Source organism: Anabrus simplex, chromosome 1 (assembly GCF_040414725.1).
Source record: "Anabrus simplex isolate iqAnaSimp1 chromosome 1, ASM4041472v1, whole genome shotgun sequence".
In the NCBI taxonomy this organism is placed as follows: Eukaryota; Metazoa; Arthropoda; class Insecta; order Orthoptera; family Tettigoniidae; genus Anabrus; species Anabrus simplex.
In genome coordinates, this window is record NC_090265.1 from 383,064,878 (window position 1) to 383,078,587 (window position 13,710).

The window sequence follows — 13,710 nt, forward strand, 5'->3', positions numbered from 1 at the left end:
GAATAATCCTGGCGTTCGTCTGGAATTGAAAACCACTGCTAGGATGCCCGAGAATGAGATTTTAATCCACTCAGGCATATTCTAGGTTAGCAGACCAGTTTTAAATTCGTGGTAGAGCCGAGAATCGAGCACAGGACTCTCAGACCCAATTATACCATTCACACTCATTATCGAACTTCAGCAATCAATTTGTAACAGTTGTCTTGTTATCTATATATGACTTTCTGGCTAAAATTTTACTTTATTTGTGCAGATTCCGTAATCGAATGCACGACTCTAAATTAGTTCGCCCGTGTCTCGGAATCACGTGGTTATAGTGGAGGTCAAGCCTATCTCTGAGGTATATATTCTTAAATCCTGAAGCTGTGAAGAGAGAGAGAGAGAGAGAGAGAGAGACTAGATGTCACTGTTCCCATCATGTGGCCTTCTGCTCGTGGTTTTCACTCCGAAGACCAAACGGTAGGTGTTAACATTCCCCTCCATCATGTACCTCCCTACTTCTTCTTTCCCCTCTCTCCTCTTCAGTGATATACTTTTTCATATGCAACTGTACCTTCTTCAGTTCAGGTCTAACGTGAGCACCTAGCATAGTACTTGATCAGCCGCCCTACAGTGCGCCCTTCATCGGACTACAGTCATTTTCCTAAAGGTATGATATTTATTTGTAGTTCAGTTATCTGTGGTAAGACTTCTGGTAAAGAATAAGTAGCAACAGTAACTTCTTGTGAAGAGCCTGACTTGCTGATGATGCTTGTTGCTTTAAGGGGCCTAACATCTAGGACATCGGCCCGAGCCTAACTTCATGGTCGCTGTTTGACCCCCAGTAACCGGTGGATTAGGTCTTGTTTTTGTACTTTGGTTTAATGTTAAAATAGTTACTTTCAAAATTAATATTCAAAGGTGATGAACCTCGCTGTTTTGGCTCATAAACTACTACTAGCATCAAAGTTGAAGAATAGGTTCTTACTCAGATCTTCTGATATTGCTAATGTACATCACTAGATAGTTGAGTCTCGTTTCGCCGACCTTACGCTGTCGTGTGGGTATTGCCATACTCGATTTGTCTTTTTTCTTTTTAAATCGTAAGTCGATCTAATCTTCACTTGGCGTGGAGCCTACCGCCTCATGGCTTAGTAAATGCAGTGAGATGATGACTACTGTATCTCTGATTTGCCAAGTATTGAACAAGGAATAGTTATAGCGAAGTAAATATTGTTTGCTCTGTATAACTAGCCAACGGCCTCAGATTCGCATGGGATGGTTTCGAATTTATGGTGTTAAGACTTCAAAAGATATCTTTGTAGGCAACAATACTTGTTTTCCTTCTTATGTGTGTACCTAGCTCAGTGTGGCGTTTTTCCTAGGGCTTTTCGGCTACCTGTGAGCTCGCTCCTTCCTCCCCATGTGATATTTAAACCATTCTTGTGCTTTCACTAAAACGACAACTATTAGACCATCCATGCAAACTGTACCGTAAAGAATATTTTTATTCACTATTGAGGTAGATCAATAATTTATTTTTATTAATCTCAATAAATGGTTTCTAGTTTGGAGGTTTATTTTTTACTGCAGAAAATAACATAAAAGACTTATTGACGGCTACCTTCTACAGATAAATGTATATCGTCAAGGACTTCTTTGTAGAGCTTCTTGTGGTCAACAGTTCTTCCACACATACTTGAGGTCTCGGCACTTAAAGCAGCGTAAATAAGAACGTGCTCGGATTAAGGGAATTCTTTTTATAATATGTATAAATATTCTATATTTGACGACCGTGCACCCGTAGGTTTGGGGTTTAAAAAATTATTTACACAACCACTTTCTCACGTTTATGTAAGGTGGGCAGAGCACCTGGCCTCAGTTGAGGACTTGGATGAGAGTGTAAAGCCGGAAGCCGTTTCCTGTCGCCACGCGCTAGTCCTATTAAAAATCCCATCCGAAGTCACCGAGAATCGAACCCTGGACAAACGCTTTGGGTGTCGTATGGTCGGACCATCGTGCCAGCGTATGGTGAGAATCCCGCTGTTTTCCCCTCGCAAATAACAATCCATCACCAGTTTTGTACACTCAGTACAGTAATAATGTTATTGGTTTTTCGTGCCATTAACTACTTTTACGGTTTTGTCGGAGACGCCGAAGCGCCGGAAATGTTATCGTAAATGAGTTCTTATACGTGCCGGTGAATCTACCGATGGTGTATTTGAGCCGTAGTCGAACCCACCAACTTGGGCTCAGAAAGCCAATCCTCTGCCATGTAAGCCACTCAAACTGGCACTCTCAGTACAGGTGGGCAGTCGGAAAGCATTGGAACTCCTATTGTGTGTAATATTGCAGAGCTTTTTCTGTCCGTAGACAAAATCATACATATGATAATTTTTCCTTTTTCGACAGTTCAAAGAGGAGAACAATAGTCTGCATAATAGAATGGCAAGTAGGTTGGGCAAGCGTGGCCCACAGAAGGCCGTATCGGTGAATGAATACTAATATTGATTTTACGTTTCACGAGCTACTTTTACTTTTTTTCTTTTTGCAAGTTGCTTTACGTCGCATCGACACAGATAGGTTTTATTGCGACAATGGGACAGGAAAGGGTTAGGAGTGGGAAGGAAGCGGCCGTGGCCTTTATTAAGGTACAGCTGCAGCATTTGCCTGGTGTGAAAATGGGAAACCACGGAAAACCATATTCAGGGCTGCCGACAGTGGGGTTCAACCCACCATCTCCCGAATACTGGATACTGATCGCAGTTAAACGACTGCAGCTATCTTTTACTTTTTTCAGAGACACCGAGGTGTCAGAATGTTGTCGACCGACATGAGGCTGACGTTTTTCTGTACCTTCATATACCACCGGACTGAACAGAGATCAAACTTACCGGTTTGGGCTCAGAAGCGCTTCTACCGTTCGAGTTTCTCACGGTGTCCAGCTTGAACGTAATAAATTCTCTTATGAAGTCGTCCTCGCCTGTGATCATTTCTATTTTCACATGCTATAGAATGAAGCACGTTTGCAGGTTGCAGTTGCCATCGTTATTGCATTGTACAAGGCGTGCCGTGCTTTTACGTCCCAAGAACTATGTTTTTATTTTTGGCAGACGCTCAGGTGTTGACATTTTTCACCCCCGCCCCCCACCGCCCCGCTCACTCTATCTCTCTCTCTCTCTCTCTCCTGAGAGTACCACCGAACTGAGCTGTTATTGAATCCACCAATTTGGGCTCAGAAGGCCAGCGCTTACATCTTGAGCCACTAGGACCGGCTTTTGTAGTTTCGTACAGTGGATATTTTGCTCGTTATTTCTTTTCCTTCTATTGTGTTGCTAGAGATGCAATTTGAGAGCCAGATTTTATTTTTATTTTTAGCTTTTGTATTAGCCCGGAGTTCGATATCTCTATTCTTTTTGTTTGTTAATACATTCTTTTTGATTGTAGTGCATTTCCAATTTACTGATTCAGAAAAACTTTTCTGTATGATTCTAGATTTTTTTTTCCTGAAATCGAAATCTTATTTGCTCTGTTATTGTGTTCTGTTGTAGTAGTAGTAGTTTTTTGCTACTGGCTTTACGTCGCACCGACACAGATAAGTCTTATGGCGACGATGGGGTAAGAAAGGTCTAGGAGTTGGAAGGAAGCGGCCGTGGCCTTAATTAAAGTGCAGCCCCAGCATTTGCCTGGTGTGAAAATGGGAAACCACGTGGGATTCGAACCCACAATCTCCCGGGTGCAAGCTCACAGCCGCGCGCCTCTAACCGCACGGCTAATTCGCCCAGTGGTAGTAGTAGTAGTAGTAGTAGTAGTAGTAGTAGTAGTAGTAGTAGTAGTAGTAGTAGTAGTAGTAGTAGTAGTAGTAGTAGTCTTGACTCTCACTCTCTCATACGATGCAGGAGAAACTTGTCAGAACTTTGCATTATAAAGGTGTTCTTTAAAGTGTCAATAGATTTTGCACTTAAGGAATCTTTATGGCCAAACGACTACTCAAAATGTTATTCCACAACCTTCAGTACTGTAGGCGAGGACCTTATCGCGTATGTTACTGGCTACATGAAAAAAATTGCTCAAGTGTTCATATAGTAAGGCAAGGGGTCCTAAAATGTGACAGTCAAGGGTACAGCCTGTTTTTTGCAAGAAAATAGGTTTGTCCAAAATATTTGATATATTAAAAATAAGAGGTGAGAGAAAAGGAATTTTCTTCTGTAATGCCATACACTCATAATCAATTGAATTAGAGAAACCTGGCTAGTAGCGTGTAGCACTCCCTTTCACCTTGGTGACGCAGCGATGCGGCGTGGCATGGACTCCACAGGACACCGGACGGCGATGCAGCATGCCATGGACTCCACAAGATACTGGGAGCGTTGAGGAGCCATACAGATCCATAATTGCTGCACACTATCCCATATTCCACGAAATTTGGTCGGATCAGGGCCAAGGGCACGCACGTCCTTGTCGACAGCATCCCAGATGTGCTCAATGGGATTGAGATTGGGGCTCCCCTGGGACCAGACAAGTATCTTTATACCGGTGGAGTGCTCAGTGAACTATACCCGTAATGCTGAAAGAAGCGTCCTGGCAGATAGGGCTGGAGGGAGGAGCATTGCACGGTGTTGCTACATTCCTGCATACCTTTGTCTTTCCTCTCGCTTCCGGCTCCCTTGTCCGTTCGTTCAGACCGCTCTGTTCTGTTGTACACAATTCAGAAGTGAGAGGTTTGGCAATTCCATGCAACATGAGTCGGTCACTAGGCTTATCTCCACGGTAACCGCTGTGGACCCGCCCCCGTTTCCATGGCAAACAATACCCCCGCCTCTCTTATTCCCACCCAGAAAAGTAGTTAACGGACCTACCCCTAAGAAATGTCAGAATGCTTCTTTAAGTATTACGACCTTATTCAGCCACACTTTGGGAACGATTGGCAGGAGCATTTTCTTGCTATAAGTGCAGGTCGCCTGGAGAGTTCTGGAGAAAAAGTGGTGAACATGATCTACCAGCAGGTTCCTCTAACGTTCGCCGGTGAGGGGCGTTGTCATCTGTACCAGGGATCCCATTTCATCCCATGTAAACAGTCCCCATACGAGGATACCACCACTACTGGCTTGAACTGTATATGGTTGACGACGCACTCATATCCAGCCATCAATATGTACCAACTGTTACCTTCGACTCATTTGTCCAAGTGACCTTTTTCCATGCTTCGAGCTTCCAATTGCGGTGTTCCTCATCCCATCTCAGTCGTTGTGCCTTGAGACTGGTGTTAAGCAAAGGTACCCTTGTGGGACGCATGCTTCTGTATACCATGGCGAGGAGATTGGTCAGGATCCACTCGTCGTTGTTCTTCCAGCACTGAATTGAGGAGTGATCTTGCGCACTATGACCCGTCTATTCGCTCTTACGATCCGAGCTATTCGACAGCGACCGCTGCCATCCACGTATCGTACACCACGACAGTTGCCCAAATCCGCGTACTCGCAGTTCCAATGCCTGCATGTCTTCGCAGATGGAATTATCCACACGTCTGGTGCCGTCAATCTGACCCCAATGAAATTCGCTGAGGTCTCATGTCTTAGCCATCCTGTAGTCGACTGTTACACAGTCTGTAGGAGGTCTGACGTCCTTGCTGTCTCCTAGGCCGAGCACAGCGCCATTTCCACTCTACAGCAGAAATCTCTAATTAAATTACACATGAGTGTATATGCCTAAATATAGCCACGGACAAATCTGTTCATCTTAAGACCTTCAGTTGTTATAGTATTTAGGCTACATGGAAATCCCATATGTATCATTTTTAGGAAAACATGTATACGTTTTGGGATTTTTGGTCCAAAATATGATACATGACATATTTTTCTATACAAAATGCAATCCAGTTGTAAGTAGCTTACCTTAGCAATTAAAACAATTTTTAAATAAGATTCTCTTTTTGTCTTGAGATTAATATAATTTTTTGTGATTTTATATCTTATTTAGGGCACGTTACCCTATTTCTAATGAGGAATAAAAACGTCAGCATTCAATTTATAAAATGTTAGAAGCTACTGTTTGGTATTCAGATCTCCAGATACGATAGAACGAAATACTAATTATACTGCTTGTATTGTTTTGTAATTATCCGAAGGGTGAATAGACCTATTTTCCTCTATTTTTCTTAGAAAACGAGCACGTTTGTTTACGGTCTTCCTGAGTTTTATGAGACAATGTCGACCTCCGTGGCTGAAATAGTTATAGACATCAGCCTTTCAAAGTTGTATGTTGGGATCACTTCAGTTATTACTCGCGAAATCTGTGCTGGAAAGAGAAAACCTAGACAGAGTTTTCTGTAGGATATTGGCCTTACTTCATTTTCATTCATTTTAATGTTCGATAGGCGTACATAAGCGCCCGTGATGTGTGGCAAAGGCCTTGTTAGTCGATTTGTTCGTATACCTCAGCGCTAACTGTCAAAGGACCATCAATCAATGTTAAGAAAACTTGAAACCGATTTATACACCATCCGATAGAGCACACTGAAATATGTAAAACCCGCGGATATTATATACTAGCTGATGTACCCGTGCTTCGCTATGGAATTCTTCATTGTACACAGAATTCTAGGTTAGGTAGTGTACACGTTGTGAGCAGGACTGTATTAACTTGCATAGAAACGCGACGGGGAATTCACCAAACATATTTTCTTATATGAACGTTGTTAGGGAATTTTCAATGTAATGATAGACCCGCTTGCCTACTACCATCAGTCACAATCAGGTTGAGGAGTTTTCATTATAATGGCGGACACTCACTCTCCACCTGTCTTTTTACATCCTCAGAAAGACTGTCTTAGGGCCCGTATTATAATGAGGGTTTAAACTGAAGATTGAGTTAAACTGTAACTTGAATTTAAACCGATGTTGAGTCTTATTATGGCCGGCCTAAGTTGAACTGAGGTGAAGAAGGCTATATACGATCTTGGTAGCAGTAAATTGCGAGAAAAGATGACTATCGATAATGTTTTGTTTACTTCTTGTAGGTAAAATGGCGGATAAAAGCAATAAACGTTTTCCTAATTTTACTTGTAAGGAAATAGAATTGCTTGTGCAATTAGTACAGAAATATTTATTTATATAGTCCGTGAAACAGTGGCCTTATGAATTCCTCCGAAATCTCCCATTGTAAGAAACATACTACGGCAGGCATACAACCGCAGCTGACTGAGGGGTTCTACAGCATGATTTCTGAAATAGAAGGAAGTTACTTTATTTTCTAAAATTTACACTTTTGACATTCAAACAGTTCAAAAAGTCATTTGTACATCCTTACCTTTTCGTTGCATGTTTTATTCTAGCACCAATTTGCTGAAATAGGGTTATGACAGTCTATTTTATAAGCCTAAACCTATTTAAAAACTATTTTTCATTCCATATATGTCAGTGAAGTCCCCTTGCTCGGAACACTCGTAGCCCCGGTGGTCGTTCAATAATTTGAACCAGTTCTTCGTCATCGCTTAGTATTTCCTCAAACACCTCAAAAATATCTTCGAGATCCATTCGTTCTGCCATGTTGTAAGGTTACGTATTCTTAAACTTCAGTTTAAACGGTAGATGTGTGTAGTTAAACTTAAGTTTTATAATACACGACTAACAGATAAACCGAAGTTTAAACTGAACCAACAATTAAAACATCTATTATAATGCCGGCCCTTAGTGGTTTTCCCAATTTAAATGAACATAGGTCATTACAATGACGTCAGTAGGAATGGCGCGATTAAAAGTAATGCTTCCATATGAAATACTCGATCAAATGAAAAACCACACATTTTCTCACTTTTAACGAACAGTACTATGCTGCCGATCTAAGCCCGCTGTCACACAGGGCATCGAACGATCAAGAGCGACCAACTGGCATCGAGTACTAACGACTAAATTCATTTACCTTGTCACACTGCTCATCGATCGAGAGGGATCGACTGCACGGAAACAGCTGATACTCCCGCCCAGTACCGTACAGGCTACAGATGTATTCATATTCACGAGAGAAAAAGAATGTGTTGTGAAAGCGATGAATATATTAGGAGAAAGGAAAGAACCAGACGATCGCAGTGGACAAGGTAAAGAGCCATAGAGAATTCCACCAAAGTGTGCCTTCGTTGCGTAATGACGAAGAAAAATTCAGGAACTAGTACCGAATGCCCATCAATAATTACGGTATAAGGAATTAGAGGAAAAAATGAAGTCAATAATAAACATCAGGCAAACAAATTACAGGAAAAGTATAAGTTCTTCGGAAAGGCTGACACTATCGTTAAATTCAATATTCACAACGATTTTTTTAGGTTTAAAGTCAAAAGTGATGTTCACCTTCGAAACAACTACTGTATGTCCGTGGCAAAATATATCAAATAAAAGATTAGTGGCATTCTGCAGGATTCTAATAAAGTATTGATAAAAAGGACTGAAAACTGTTATGTACATCAATTTGAATTCATAATTTGAAGGTGCTACCATCAACAGTGGAAATATATTTATTTAGGCCTACAGGTTTCTGGACATTGGTGACTCATACAGATTTAGGATTGCTCACAATACATCAGTGGATTTGTTCCTATTATATATGATGCCATTCATAGAGCACTACAGCCAGAATTCTTGACAGGGTAAAAATTCCAACAAAAGCCTCACAAAAGTGGCTCATTGTATTTCAAATATAAGACTAATACCATTTATGCTTATTTGTTTTAATGATGCTGGATCTTGGGGCATAATTACTGTCTTTTCAAATGATATTTTGAGGTGTTTATTAGATGGAGGTTAACAGCTTTCTTTTTTTTTTTTTCTTTTTTTTTTTTTTTCATACCACTTGCTGAGATCCCACCTACCAAAATAATAGACATATCAAGAAATGCTTCCAGTCAAAATTTACATTACCTAATGTAGAAATAGTGTGTCAAGTTTCATTACAATCCTGTAAATAATTTTGAAAGAGAGAAAAATGCACATATGCTCTGAATATTGTGAAAATGATAAAAGCAATGGAGTTCCTTACACTGTTTCTCTCCCTCATGATCCTCTGCAAATCTCTTGTCGCCTCTCCTCTTCTTTGTTATTGTGCCATGTTCAGAATAGTATCATATTGCTTTCATGACAAGCATGTTGCTGAATTTCTGTAGGCCTACTGTGTTTTGTGCAAAGAATCCAGGTCCATATCCAAACTTTGCAAGAATGACAATCCTGTCTTAATTTATATCATTGAAGACTACAGCAGCTAATTTTACCAAATGGCTGTGAAGAAAGGTTGTCTATGGACATCTCTTCCAAAGTAAATTCTCTTTAGGATTCTGTGTATTCACATATGTGTACATTTCTTGAGGAGTTCAGGTGAGGCTAGTGCTCTGTACACTAGCTTAATAACTATAGGAAAAGCTTCTGGAATATTGTTCTAATAAGTAAGTTGGCAGTGTAATAGACTGATACTTGTCACAACTACATGTAAATTACACACAAGGTCTTGTTTATTACCTTCATCACTAAGCATAAAGTACTGTCTCCCCAAACTTTGCACTGGCAAGCTGATCTAATTGCTCACTTGGCAATAATAAAACCAATTAATATAAATCCTGCACTTCCATCCAAATTGCTGGTAAACTCCTTGGTACAGAGTAAAACCTTTTTCCGCAAAGGTCTGGTAGGACTCTCCTTCTTACCACAATGTTGATTTTGCCTTTCTGTATATTGTTTATATGTAACTTTTTTACTGATATGAACAGTGCCAAGCCTATCTATCCATCCTGAAATACTTTCCTTATGAATCAGTTCAAGGAAAATGAAAACTTTGCCTTCAATTTCACCAAAAATGAGAACCAACCACTGCAAAAAATAATAGGTGCTAATAACAAGCACCTTGCCTTCTATTTTTAGAAGTGAAGAGTATGCCTTTCTAACAACTAAATAGACTACTATTGCCGTCTACAGTAAAATGTTATTTAGGCCTCATGTGGCAAATGACTTAATTTTGCTATATCTTACATTGCCTGTCAAAACTGTTTGTAAATACCAATTATATAAATGAATGATTGACAGAGTAGGGTGTATGGGCCTTGTAAGATCTTGGATTGACTTACAGGGTAATTAATCTACTCAACCTTTTATTACAAGCATGTAACTGTCATATGAATATATTTTTTATAAATAATGTACATATTCTGCCATCATATCCCCTTAATATCACATCACACAAAATACAGTTTTTTATGTTGTAGATTAAAATCTACAAAACTTTGGTGGAAACATCTGTCAAAATAGTTTCAAATGAATTTTTCATCTTTGTTTTTCATTGTTTATATGGATCTACAGCACAAGAAATAAAATAATCAGTCTACCTTGATGCCCTCTGTAGGCCTATATTTTATTAATAAATTATAAGTACGGTAACAGACATGAAAGTAGTGATTGCTGGTGCAGACAGGTACAATGGCAGGAGAGTACTTGGAATGAGGAGATAAAGGCTACCTAAGTTACAAAGTTATAAGGTGGCAGGGAGGGATTCTGTCAGGTATAACTGTAGTAAGAATTTTGTCCTATGCAAACAACTTGGTCTATTGAAACTGTGCAATCTAATATTAATGGATCTACAGCACAAGAAATAAAATAATCAGTCTACCTTGATTCCCTCTGTAGGCCTATATGTTATTAATAAATTATAAGTACGGTAACAGACATGAAAGTAGTGATTGCTGGTGCAGACAGGTACAATGGCAGGAGAGTACTTGGAATGAGGAGATAAAATAGAACTGAATGTCAGGTTGAGAATCCAAAACTGGAACAGGTAGATAATTTCAAATAGGTATTTAGGATGTGTATTTTCGCACGATGGCAGTATAGCAAGCAACATTGAACACAGATGCAGTAAACCCAATGCAATGAGCTTGCAGTTGTGATCAACAGTATTCTGTAAGAAGGCAGTCAGCTCCTGGACAAAACTACTAATGTCTTTACACTGGTCTGGTTTCAGACCACCTGTGCTGTACAAACCTAGTGCAATGAGTTTGCAGTTGCGATCAACAGTATACCGTAAGAAGGAAGTCAGCTCTTGGACAGAACTATCAATACGCTGGTCTGGTTTCAGACCACCTGTGCTGTACAAACCTAGTGCAATGAGTTTGCAGTTGTGATCAACAGCATACCGTAAGAAGGAAGTCAGCTCTTGGACAGAACTATCAATACGCTGGTCTGGTTTCAGACCACCTGTGCTGTACAACTGCTTACTACATACACACAGAAAGGACCTACTACATGTATTTCAAAATACTCCTTTCCTTGTAAACCATACATGTTCTACCACATAAAATATACAAATTAAGATGTTGTAATAATGCTAATAATTAATAAAAATTGGAGTTAAGGTTCTTTCCCATCAGGTGCTAATACACATAACTCACTGAGGATTCCAATAAATATTGATAGATAAGTATAACAAAAAATGATTTAATTTAAAAAGTAAAACATTTCTCAAGAACATAAATTTTATTAGATTCTTTCTTGGTCTAACACTGTATACAACAGTTTCTGAATTTTAACTTTGAAAACTCTTCGACCTAGTACACTCATTCTTTCCATGTCATCATGAAGACACTAAAAATAACATTGATTATATTTTCTTTTCAGTTTTCAGTATCTTTTCTAAATATTCACTTAACACATCACTGTCACTTCCACATTTCTGTTTCTTTTATTTTTAACTGCTGGCAAAGCTGTTTGTAGAAGCAGAAGCCACTGGACTGGAAGTTGAAGTCCCTTCAGTAATTTCTGAACTGTAGGAGTTAAATCCCTCCAACACAAATTATTTCTGCTTCCTCCTCCTATATTTCAGCTTGGTGAAAAGGCTCTCATACACCAGGTGCCACTTCCATAGATGTGTTTGTTATAGAACTGAAAAAAAATTAACAACATATTAATGCAATTCTTCTAAATTGGAGCTACATTTTAGTCTGGACACAAGCCTTCTGTTTAAGAAATTGTTACTTTCAATAATTATTTTAGTAAGATGATTGTTAGGTTAGATTATATTATATTACTTTCAGTTATATCTGATAAATTAATGAACAGATGGGTGGAACTTATGGCCTACAGACTGAATCTTCCCCTCACTCTTTCACAACTAGAACACTGGTCTGTAATGTAGGCCTACTTTTAAAAATAAATATTACAGAATTGTACCTTCTTCCAGCAATGAAGAGTTCCAGAAAGTTGAGGGCATTGAAGTAGACCCATTTTATGTTTTCTGTACAGCAGAACCTGGGAGGAGAGGGAGGATGTTATCTCTCCAAGTTCGATATTCAGCCCTCAGAATTTGCCATGTTTTGGCACAACTTTTTCCTGAAACAATGAATCAGAATATTGTGACAAAGAAAATATACATGTAGTAGGCCTACTTATGGCATAGGCCTACACTTATTTGTCATTAAAGCAAACAATGGTATTCATTTCATTAGGTACGAGATGGAGGTTAGGAAAGCACTGCTTATGTTTTCCAAACATTTCTTCAATTAAGTGACAAGAATGATAATTACTACTTCTCCTAGTGTAACTCTTTTTACCAATCTATTCCATAATATATTTTATCAATAAATAATCTAAGATAACACTATTCATAAGATAATCGTAATAAATCTAATAATTACTTACCAGTTTTTGTCCCAATTCTCCACACTATACAAAATACAAAATTCACGGCCTTCCTATTACTATATCCAGGGAGTCTAGGATTATACACCACTTTGTTTTCATACACTAAGCAAATTAATGTTTCGATTTCATCAACAGATGACTATGTTGCGTCCGCCATTATCGAACGACTGCGACTGAAAAACGGACACGTCTGTTTTTACAAACCAGTCGATCTTCATCGCTCGTAGTTGATCGCTGACGATCGATGCTGTGTGACTGGTGCCACTGCCCTCTGTAGGTTTGTTTTCTTAGTCGGTCGATCGAGCCTGTGTGACAGCCCCCTAACAGTCCAAATTTCCAGAGCTGGAATGACCAATCAGCAGACAGCCGTGATCCGTGAACACTCTTCGTCTTTTTTCGGTGGGGGGATCGAATAGTGGAGAGTCCCAGGGTAAAAACTATTCCCTTTTACTAATCTGTTGCCTAGGAATACCCGATGACTCGGAAAACGTCAATTCACTACAGTGGCAGCAAATTTTTCCTCCAAGCCAGAGGAGAAACCCGCCCTTCACTGCTTTGGCTACTACTAAGTGAGCCTCTGGCTTAAGCAGTGGCGGTTTCTGGTATAGCGCAATGGAGCAATGAACCTCCAGTTTATATCATATTGTACTCAACTACGTAATTTTCATAACTCCCTTGTCAATCTCGAAGCTCTTGCTAAGTCCCTCTATCCGTAATATACTCGTACTGGCTTTCAATTCATGTGAGCTGCGCAAGGTCTGTGGCTGGATACTTGTCCGGAATGAACCCCCTTGCAAAGGCGATCTCTCCGTCCGTACATAGGCGAAGGGAGTGGCGAGGTGCGGGGGGACGAAAGCCAGCACTAAGGCAAGACCAGGATATCGCAGAAACGGATCTCTGTTCTTTACGCATGCGCAATAGGCCACTGTCTCAAGACTAGCTAGTCGTGTTGTTGGGGTTGGGGTATGTGTCTGCCATCTGTTGGCCTTACGGGAATTTGACTAGGCAACAGAGAATAGTGCACGTAACTAGCGCTAGTGTTGAAAAGCATCGTTACTAC

The 13,710-nt window shown here is 39.8% G+C and overlaps 1 protein-coding gene across 1 annotated transcript in view; it reads left to right on the forward strand.

The window, feature by feature from the left end:
• Positions 1–574: 574 nt before the first annotated feature.
• Positions 575–13,710, forward strand: part of LOC136866372 (putative fatty acyl-CoA reductase CG5065) — a 257,496-nt gene continuing 244,360 nt past the window's right edge. Inside the window, exon 1 of the mRNA XM_068224970.1 lies at positions 575–649. The gene's annotated coding sequence lies outside the window, so the exon portion shown is untranslated. The remainder of the gene's footprint in view (positions 650–13,710) is intronic.